Source organism: Macaca thibetana, chromosome 14, assembly GCF_024542745.1.
Source record: "Macaca thibetana thibetana isolate TM-01 chromosome 14, ASM2454274v1, whole genome shotgun sequence".
NCBI lineage: Eukaryota > Metazoa > Chordata > Mammalia > Primates > Cercopithecidae > Macaca > Macaca thibetana.
The window spans coordinates 114,317,442-114,328,784 of record NC_065591.1 but is presented as its reverse complement, the minus strand read 5'-3'; the positions used below and the strand labels follow the sequence as shown (position 1 = coordinate 114,328,784).

Here is an 11,343-nt window from a genome sequence, read left to right as displayed (position 1 = left end):
ATGAAAAAGAGACAGTGGAAAGAGACTAAAGTTAACTTGTCACCGGCTAGGCACAGTGGCTTACGCCTGTAATCCCAGCACTTTGGAAGGCCAAGGCGGGCGGATCACTTGAGGTCAGGAGTTCGAGACCAACCTGGCCAACATGGAGAAACCCCGCCTCTAATAAAAATAAAAAAAAAATGGCCGGGCGCGGTGGCTCAAGCCTGTAATCCCAGCACTTTGGGAGGCCGAGACGGGCGGATCATGAGGTCAGGAGTTCGAGACCATCCTGGCTAACATGGTGAAACCCTGTCTCTACTAAAAAATACAAAAAACTAGCCAGGCGAGGTGGCGGGCGCCTGTAGTCCCAGGTACTCGGGAGGCTGAGGCAGGAGAATGGCGGGAACCCGGGAGGCGGAGCTTGCAGTGAGCTGAGATCCGGCCACTGCACTCCAGCCTGGGCGACAGAGCGAGACTCCGTCTCAAAAAAAAAAAAATAAAAAAATAAAAAATAAATAAAAAAAAATAAAAAAAATAAAAAAAAAAAAATTAGCTGGGCATGATGGTACATGCCTGTAGTCCCAGCTACTCGGGAGGCTGAGGCCGGAGAATGGCTTGAACTCAGGAGTGGAGGTTGCAGTGAGCTGAGATTGCGCCAGTGCACTCCAGCCTGGGTGACAGAGCGAGACTCCATCTTAAAAAATAATAATAAGATAAAAAATATAAAGTTAACTTATCACCAAGTGCATATCAGGTAGTTTATAAGAATTATTTCATTTAATCCTTATAACATCCCTGTAACTAAAGTTTTATTTTTCTCATTTTACAGATGAGAAAAGCAAGACTCAGTTGAGATTTACCCACAGTTAGTAAGTACCAGAACCTGAAATCCACACTCTTTCCACTGTTGTCTGCCGTTTCCAGTAATTTGTAGTCAACTCTACTATTTTCTTGATACGTGATGGTCAATAGTCCTATCATCCCCAAACACACATCTGGGCTATCTCCTTTTCCTGACCAGTTAGCCCGTGATTTCAGTGAAATGGTTTTCGGTGAAATTTGTTGAGAAGAATAAGAACAATTATTTTCAAGCCAGATATTAATGAAGCCCATACTGCTGCTTGTCTCCATTAGTCTGAAAAATAAACTTGAATTATTCCTTTATTGTAGCGATCAATCACTGATTTAGATCATTCTCAATTATTCTGAAATCAATAGATAACAGGATATCACCATTTTTTTTTTTTTTCTTGAGACAGAGTCTCGCTCTATCGCCCAGGCTGAAGTGCAGTGGCGCGATCTCGGCACACTGCAAGCTCTGCCTCCCAGGTTCACGGCATTCTCCTGCCTCAGCCTCCAGAGTAGCTGGGACTACAGGCGCCTACCATGCCCAGCTAAGTTTTTTGTATTTTTTAGTGGAAACGGGGTTTCACCATGTTGGCCGGGAAGGTCTCGATCTCCTGACCTTGTGATCCGCCCACCTTGGCCTCCCAAAGTGCTGGGATTACAGGTGTGAGCCACCGCACCTGGCTGATATCACCAATTTTCTTAAGAGATGTTGTAGGGCTGGGAGATAGCTCACTCCTGTAATTCCAGCACTTGGGGAGACCAAGGCAGGTGGATTGCTTGAGCCCAGGAGTTCAAGACCAGCCTGGACAACATGGCGAAACTCTGACTCTACCCCCAAAATATACAAAATTCAGACAGGCATGGTGGCACGTGTCTATGGTGTCAGCTACTCAAGAGGCTGAGGTGAGAGGATCAAGAGGTGGAAGGATCCCTTGAGCCTGGGAGACAGAGGTTGCAGTGAGATCACACCACTGCACTCCAGCCTTGTCTGAACCAGACCTTGTCTCAAAAACAAAACAGAAAAAGAGATGTAGACACTATACATCAAATCTGAAAAAATAAAATACAATAAAACAGTACCTTGAAAGGTAATCAAATAACACTTTTAGGAGGCTAGCCCAGTATTTAAAAGTGTGTGTGGCCATTACAATTAAATATCAGAGCCTTTCTACTTAGAGTAACACTGTTAGCTGCTGTTTAAACTTGGAAATTAACTCTACAAACTTCAGTTTCTGTATAGGTAAAATAGAGATAGAAGATTATCTTCCTAAGGCTGTGTGATTATTTTATTAAATAATGGAGGTCAAGTCCAACACAGATACCGACACATAGAATACCTGGCAGACTTCAACTCAAAAAATGAAATGACATCAAATCATAGTAGTGATAAACGAAGAAAATAAAGCAGGTGAATGAGAAAGAGAGTGAAGGGGAAGAGGGCACCTTAGCTGGGCTGCAAGGGAAGGCTGGCAGCAGGGAGGTGATATTTAAGCTGAGGTCTGAACGTTCAGCAGGAGGTGCACATACCAGATGAAAATAGCAGTGATTTAGCTGGAAAAGACCTGAGTTCAAGTTCTGATTCTTCTACTTCCGACCTAGTTCACTTTAAGCAATTCTGAATCTCATATTCCTGCTCTACAAAAAGTTTTTTTAAATGCTACAAAAATGCTGAGTGTAATGGCGCATGCCTGTAAATCCCAGCACTTTGGGAGGCCGAGGCGGGAGGATCGCTTGAAGCCAGGAGTTCAGAGACCAGCCTGGGCAACAAAGGAAGACCTGGTTTTTAAATTTTATTTTATTTTTTAGAGACGGTCTCGCTATATTGCCCAGGCTAGTCTCAAACTCCTGAGCTCAAGTGATCCTTCTGCCTCTGCCTCCCAAAGTGCTGGAGTGCTGGGATTAAAGGTGTGAGCCATCACACCCGGCTGACCCAGTCTTCAAAAATTAAAAAAAAAAGAAACAAAAACAAGTACATTGCAGACTGCAAAATCCTACAGACTTTGAGCTAGCGCATCCCTCCATTTATACTGAAAATAAACCACTGTATTCATTTAATCATCCACTCATGCACACATTCCTTTATTTCCTCATTCATTATGCAGGGCTGATGAAGCTGAAACTGGATTGGCTTTCGAATAGCTCTCGTGTGTGGGGCTTTACAGTTATAACATCAATAGTCCTGGGCGGGTGGCAGTACTGTTGCCATTTCATAGATGAAGAAATTGGGAATCGCTTTTAATGACAATGGCTAAAGTGACAACATCTATTTTCAAGGTAATTTCCTGTCTCCACTGCCAGGTGAGAACACCTTGAGGCAAAGGATGTCAGGGTTCCGACTGGGGATGTTTGTTGAGGTGTATTTCATCTTCTTAGCCTGTACATTGCTGGAGCCCCTACAAGCTCTCATGGGGTGCTAAGCACACACTATAAAAATGAAGACAAGGCTGGGGGGGGGGCGCGGTGGCTCACGCCTGTAATCCCAGCACTTTGGGAGGCTAAGGTGGGTGCATCACGAGGTCAGGAGATCAAGACCATCCTGGCTAACATGGTGAGACCCTGTCTCTACTAAGAATACAAAAAATTATCTGGGTGTGGTGGCAGGTGCCTGTAGTCCCAGCTACTCAGGAGGCTGAGGCAGGAGAATGGCGTGAACCCGGGAGGCAGAGCTTGCAGTGAGCTGAGATCGCGCCACTGCACTCCAGCCTGGGTGGCAGAGCGAGACTCCGTCTCAAAAAAACAAAACAAAAAAATGAAGACAAGATGGCTGCAGTCTGGCTGGCGTTCTTCCTTAAGAAGCAACGGGTGTGAAAACAGGCCTTGCTAGGTCCCTGGGGAAGGTGTATGGCCACTTACAAATGAAGCCGCCATATTGTCTGAGGCAAACCTCAGCTCGTGTGACCTGACAATAAGATGCAATATGTAAAGTTGGACTGTCCCTAGCAGGGACTTGCTTGCTAAAAGGAGAAGTCATTCTTACAATGGGCTTGGGTCTAGCTAACTTGCTAACTACCAGTAATACTGGAATTAGAATGGGAGGGGGAAAAGAAAAACGGAAAACAAAATAGGTACAGGTGAAAATACAGTCCAGGCTCATCTACCTCCAAATCCCTGAGTTTTCTTATTTCTACTCATTAAAACCTGGGGAGGACAGCTCTTTGCCTATTGCTAACATCCCAGGGGTAACAACTACACAATGAGAGCTGGAGCTAGTTTCACAGAAATGATCTGTAAGGAATGAAAATAAGTGAATATCTTGAAATTCTTGACAACTTCAAATCTCCTGGGCCCATCATAGGAGACAGAAGCCACTTCAAGAAACTCCCAATAGTTGTCCTTTGCTGTTAGTCTGAAGGAGTTTAAAAGGCATGCTGGCCGGATGCAGTGGCTCATGCCTGTAATCCTAGCACTTTGGGAGGCCAAGGCTGGTGGATCACCTGAGGTCAGGAGTTCAAGACCAGCCTGACCAACATGGTGAAACCCCGTCTCTACCAAAAATACAAAATTAGCCAGGTGTGATGGTGCATGCCTGTAATCCCAGCTACTTGGGAGGCTGAGGCAGGAGAATCACTTGAACCCGGGAGGCGGAGGTTGTGGTAAGCCAAGATCAAGCCATTGCACTCCAACCTGGGCAACAGGAACAAAACTCCATCTAAAAAAAAAAAAAAATTAGCCAGTTGTGGTGGCACACACTACTTGGGAGGCTGAGGCTGGAGGATTGCTTGAGCCTGGGAGGTGGCGGTTGCAATGAGCCAACATCAAGCCACTGCAGTCCACCCTGCGTGACAGAATAAGACTTGGTCTCAATATTAATAATAAATAAAAGGCATGCTGTATTCCCAAGGCAGGAGGGGAGGACGGACAGAGGAAGGGAAGGGTGAGAGAGAGGAGAGAAGACAAAAAGGATGGACATTAGAGAGAGATCGGCTCCTTTAACTGCTTCCTGTTGTGGTGATGCTTTTGTACTTGTACATCTGTGGAAGGATGTGAAGTGGGAAGTGTTTCGTGGTCATAAGAAGAGCAGCAGCTGGTGGGGGATGGCGTGGGCCGATGGATACTCTGGAGGGAAATGGCAGAGTGCAGGAGGAGGGAGAGAACCCGCTAAGGCAGTGGTAGAATAAAGATTATCATCCCCTCCCATCGGGCCAGCTTCCTCACAAATGGTTGTCAAATGAAGGTGTCTGGCTCTCATTCTCAGTCCAGTCCAGGCCCCACTGTGGTAGTGCCTTCCCTTCTCCCAGATAAAAGGACAGAATTGGAAAACTCAATGTATGACCTGGAGCCCAGTAGAACAAATGTGAGCTAAACTATCCAGAAATCAGTCCACTTTAAATAGCATTTTTTTGGGGCTGGGTGCGATGGTTCATGCCTGTAATCCCAGCACTTTGGGAGGCCAAGGCAGGTGGATCACTTCAGGTCAGGAGTTTGAGACCAGCTTGGCCAACATGTCAAATCCCATCTCTAGTAAAAATACAAAAAAAAAAAAAATATATATATATATATATATTTTATATGTGTATGTGTATATATATACGTGTGTATATATATATGTGTGTGTATATATATATACACACACATATATATATATTTGTTGGGTGTTGTGGCACATGCCTATAGTCCCAGCTACTTGGGCGGCTGAGGCAGGAGAATCACTTGAACCCGGGAAGCAGAGGTTGCAGTGAGCCAAGATCACACCACTGCACTCCAGCCTGGGTGACAGTGCAAGACTCCATCTCAAAAATAAAATAAAATAAAATAAATAAAAATGGTATGTGGTTGTGCTTTAAAAGGACTTCTTATTTTTTACAGATACATGCTGAAAGATTTGTATATGAGCTAACATGGAATCTAGGATTTGCTTCAAGATAGTCCAGTGGGGTAGTGACTGGAGAGAAGTGGCTGAGGATATAGATGAATTATGATTGTCCAGGAAGTGATTGTTGCTATAGCTTGGTGAAGGGTACAAAGAGATTCATGGTGCCATTTGCCTTACTTTTGTGTATGCTTAATATTTTCTTTTTTAAAAATTTTTCTTTTTTCTTTTTTTTTTTTTGAGATGGAATCTCTTTCTGTTGCCCAGGCTGGAGTACAGTGGCATGATCTCGGCTCACTGCACCCTCTGCCTCCTAGGTTCAAACGATTCTCTTGCCTCAGCCACCGTGTAGCTGGGATTACAGGCGCCTGCCACCACCTCAGGCTAATTTTTTGTATTTTTAGTAGAGACGGGGTTTCACCATGTTGGCTAGGCTGGTCTCGAACTCCTGACCTTGTGATCCGCCTGCCTCAGCCTCCCAAAGTGCTGGAATTACAGGTATGAGCCACTGCACCTGGCCTTTTTTTTTTGAGACAGAGTTTTGATCTGTCGCCCAGGCTGGAGTACAGTGGCACCATCTCGGCTCACTGCAACCTCTGCCTCCCGGGTTCAAGTGATTCTCCTGCCTCAGCCTCCCAAGTGGAGGGGATTACAGGCACTTGCCACCGTGCCCAACTAATTCTTGTATTTTTAGTAGAGATGAGGTTTCACCATGTTGGCCAGGCTGGTCTCGAACTCCTGATCTCAGGTGATTCACTCGCCTTGGCCTCCCAAAGTGCTGGGATTATAGGCATGAGCCACTGTGCCTGGTCTTTGTATATATTTAAATAATATCATAATACAAAATGAGCTACATCAACACTGAAAGGCTATAGAATGTTTCCCTGTTTACTTATTTATTTAACAGAGATGAGATCTCTCTATTTTGCCCAGGCTAGTCTCAAGGGATCCTGTGCCCTCAACCTCTTAAAGTGTAGGGATTATGTATGTGAGCCACCTCACCCAGGCTTTTTTTTTTTTTTTTTTTTTGGAGACAGAGTCTAGCTCTGTCACCCAGGCTGGAGTCCAGTGGCACAATCTTGGCTGACAGCAACCTCCACCTCCCGGGTTCAAGCGATTCTTCTGCCTCAGCCTCCTCAGTAGCTGGGATTACAGGTGCACGCCACCATGCCCAGCTAATTTTTGTATTTTTAGTAGAGACGGGGTTTCACCATATTTGCCAGGCTGGTCTCGAACTCGTGACCTCGTGATCCGCCCGTCTCAGCCTTCCAAAGTGCTGGGATTACAGGCGTGAGCCACCGTGCCCAGTGGCGTTTTTTTTTTTTTTTCCACTTTAAAATAGTATCCATTTCTCAAGGAAAACAGCATGTTTTTGGGGATAGAGAAGGACTGACTTTTGATGTTGCGAAATTGAATAGGATGTTGGCAGTGCAGTTAAAAATGAAAAAGTAGGTAAAAGAGATCTTTTCCAAGTAAATCTACCCTTTCTAGAGGATTGAGACCACGAAGGAGAAATATTTGAGTCTACAGGACTAAGAAAATGGTAATGCCATTCTCAAAAACTGGTTATTCAAGAAGAGAAGCTTATTTAGGACAGGAAGAGAGGGGTTTGCTAAATTTATTTTGGATATGTTGAAAAAAGTGTCATGGCAGCAAACTGGAAATATGAAAGTGGGACTTGACAGACATAAATGCTTCTCTTTTGAACCAGTAGGGATCACCCTGCTACACTCTGGACTGGGGGCCTCTGCACTCAGCACACCATGGATAGGGCCGAGTATAAAAACTACACACAGGGCTGGGCGCGGTGGCTCACACCTGTAATAATCCCAGTACTTTGGGAAGCCAAGGTGAGTGGATCACTTGAGATTGGGAGTTTGAGGCCAGCCTGGCCAACATGGTGAAACCCTGTCTCTACTAAAAATACAAAAATTAGCCGGGTGTGGTGGCATGCGCCTGTAATCCCAGCTACTCGGGAAGCTGAGGCAAGAGAATCGCTTGAGCCTGGGAAGTGGAGGTTGCAGTGAGCTGAGATCGTGCCACTGTACTCCAGCCTGGACAACAGAGGGAGACTCTGTCTCAAAACCAAAAACCAAAAACCAAAACAGCAACAACAACAAAACACACAGGGCCCAAACCAAGGCTGGCTCCGTGGAACCCGAGATTCTCTCAGTCAGCCTGAACAAAGCCCTAAATTGGAAGGCACCAGGAACAGTAGCCTGCACCGATTGTGGGGTGGGGCACAAGGCCCGGAGCTCGCCTTACCCTGCTTCCAGGAAGTTGTTGGCCTGACTTCCAGCCACCACCAGCTGTGTGAGTTGTCACTAGAAGGCACTTATAACTGTCTCCTCTTTTTGGTTCAGATTACAAATGGTAAATAACCAACCCCCAAAAAGAAAAAAAAAGTTCCGGTTTGGAAATCTGAGACCATCTGTTTCTCATTCTATTTCCCCTCTCTTCTCTGAATTTCTTATATTTGATCCTTTCCCTCTCTCTCTCTCTCCCACTCCTGAAAACACACAGTTCAACCAGGGGCATAGTGGCCTTATTTGACTATCTTTTCTTTGAAAATGCTAGATTTGTTATTGGGATTAAATTAGAAAATTCCTTCTTTCCATTCAAAGTAGATGCCTTGGATTGTTTACTTAAAAATGTTTTTTTCATGAAAATTGTTTCTGTATTTAATCTAGATAATAAATAAATCTAAATCAAATAAAATAAAAATAAAGTAACACATGATGAAGCCACATGTAGTTTTGTTGAAATCCATGCAAAATTCCTTTTTAATGTCTTTTTGAGACAAAGTCTCACTCTGTCACCCAGGCTGGAGTTAGTGGCACAATCTCGGCTCACTGCAACCTCCACCTCCCAGGTTTAAGCGATTCTCCTGCCTCAGCCTCCTGAGCAGCTGGGATTACAGGTGCCCACAACCATGCCAGGCTAATTATTTTTCAGTAGAGATGGGGTTTCTCCATGTTGGCCAGGCTGGTCTTGAACCACTGGCCTCAAGTGATCTGTCCCCCTCAGCCTCCTAAAATGCTGGGATTACAGGCGTGAGCCAACTCGCCCAGCCTCTTAATGTCTTATTAACAGACTCATTTAAATTTAATTAAATGGCTGGGTGTGGTTTCTCGCGCCTGTAATCCCAGCACTTTGGGCGGCTGAGGTGGGAGAATCACTTGAAGCTAGTAGTTTGAGGTTAGCTTGGGGAATATAGCAAGATCCCGATTCTACAGAAAACTTAAAAAATTAGCCAGGCTTGGTGACACATCTGTAGTCCCAGCTACTCAGGAGGCTGAGGCGGGAGGATTGCTCGAGTCCAGGATTTTGAGGTTGCAATAAGCTGTGATCATGCCACTGTATTCCAGCCCAGGTGATACAGCAAAGTCCTTGTCTCTAAAAAAAAAAAATTAAAATTAAAAAATTAAAAAAAAATTAATCAAAGATGATTGTTGACTTTTAAATCAGTTAAGGATTAAAATGCAGTATCAAACTCTCTGTATTGGAAGCAGCAACAGTGTTGCCAGGACTGCTTCTCTCCTGGGATTCAGGCGTAGGCAGGCTGGCTTTAGAAACTCCCTATTTCCTGCCGGGCGTGGCGGCTCACGCCTGTAATCCCAGCACTTTGGGAGGCCGAGGCGGGTGGATCACGAGGTCAGGAGATGGAGACCATCCTGGCTAACACAGTGAAACCGCGTCTCTACTAAAAAGCAAAAAATTAGCCAGGTGTGGTGGCGGGCACCTGTAGTCCCAGTTACTCGGGAGGCTGAGGCAGAAGAATGGCGTAAACCCGGCAGGCGGAGCTTGTGGTGAGCCGTGATCACGCCACTGCACTTGAGCCTGGGCGACAGAGTGAGACTCCGTCTCAGAAAAAAAACCAAAAACCAAAAAAACCCACAACTCTATTTCCCTATAGTCTGGTGTTACAGGTCCCTCTTGTGTTGGTTGTTAACATTGTCTTGCTTCTGTTCTAGAACCATGAGAATCTGATTCTGTAATTGAGTTCATCAGCATATTGCAATCAATATTCTCCTCCTCACCATCATCATCACCATCAATAGCTAGGTGCACATACAGAAGACAATGGGAAATCAGTGTAGGGTAGTTTAAAACCACGTGCTTTGTAGCCAAATGGATCTGAATTCGAATTGTTTCTTCTCAGCGATATTACCTTGGGCAAATTACACTTTTGTGTGTGAGTTTCTGCATTGATTAAGTAGAGGTGATAATAATACTCATTTTCAAGAGAAAATAGGACAATGTATATAAAGTGTCTGATGTAAAGTCTCAAAAAATGTACTTCCTTTCCTATTCACTTCTTTCTCTAAGGAATACAGAAATTCTTTTTTATTTTTATTTTATTTTAAACATGCAGTCTTGCTCCATTGCCCAGGCTGGAGTGTAGTGACAAGATTTCAGCTCATTGCAACCTCCACCTCCCAGGTTCAAGCCATTCTCCTGCCTCAGCCTCCCGAGTAGCTGGGACTACCAGTGCCTGCCACCATGCCCTACTACTTTTTGTATTTTTAGTGGAGACGAGGTTTTGCCATGTTGGCCAGGCTGGTCTTGAACTCCTGACCTCAGGTGATCTACTTGCCTTGGCATCCCAAAGTGCTGAGATTACAGGCGTGAGCCCCACTGAGTCTGGCCCAGAAATTCTTGAAAAGAATGAGTGAAGATATAATTGAGGCAAATTGGATGTGCTGTGAACTTATCAAAGGATTTAGTAATTGTTAAGCTTCCTACATAATGACAAAGCAAAATTTTTTAAAATGACAAATTAGTCAATAGTATCATTTTGGCCCATCACCATGCCCAGTAGACAACCCCTTTGCTTACATTCTGTCTCCGTGTATTCCTTCCTTTACTGTCCCCACTCTGGAAGGCTTTGAAGGTCTTGACTTTTCTTCTTGTGGTTAAAGTCTGGCAAATGCATGCTTGCTGCTTCTAACCTATTGTGTCCGGAATTGGTGGGTTCTTGGTCTCGCTGACTTCAAGAATGAAGCTGTGGACCCTAGAGGTGAGTGTTACAGTTCTTAAAGATGGTGTGTCCAGAGTTTGTTCCTTCAGACATTCAGATGTGTCTGGAGCTTCTTCCTTCTGGTGGGTTCATGGTCACGCTGACAGGAGTGAATCTGCAGACCCTCGCAGTGAGTGTTACAGTTCTTAAAGGCGGCCCGTCTGGAATTGTTCATTCTTCCTGGTGGGTTCGTGTTCTCGCTGGCTTCAGGAGTGAAACTGCAGACCTTCGCGGTGAGTGTTACAGCTCTTAAAGACAGCGTGGACCCAAAGGGTGAGCAGCAGCAGAATTTATTGCGAGGAGCCAAAGAACAAAGCTTCCACCGTGGGGAAGGATACAGGAGTAGGTTGCTACTAGCTAGTTTGGGCAGCCTACTTTTATTCCCTTATCTGACCCCACCCACATCCTGCTGATTGGTCCATTTTACAGAGAACTAATTGGTCCGTTTTGACAGAGTGCTGATTGGTGCTTTTACAATCCCTGAGCTAGACACAAAGGGCTAGACAGAAAAATTCTCCAAGTCCCCACTAGGTTAGCTAGATACAGAGTACTGATTGGTGTATTTGCAAACCTTGAGCTAGACAGAGTGCTGATTGGTGCGTTTGCAATTCTTGAGCTAGACACAGAGTGCTAGACAAAAAAGTTCTCCAAGTCCCCACTAGGTTAGCTAGATACAGAGTACTGA

General features: G+C 44.9%; 1 long non-coding RNA gene across 1 annotated transcript in view; it reads left to right on the top strand.

Moving 5' to 3' along the window:
* Positions 1 to 221: 221 nt before the first annotated feature.
* LOC126934844 (uncharacterized) overlaps positions 222 to 11,343 on the top strand; it is a 471,590-nt gene continuing 460,468 nt past the window's right edge. The window contains exon 1 of the long non-coding RNA XR_007719128.1: positions 222 to 350. This is a non-coding gene — a long non-coding RNA (uncharacterized LOC126934844). The remainder of the gene's footprint in view (positions 351 to 11,343) is intronic.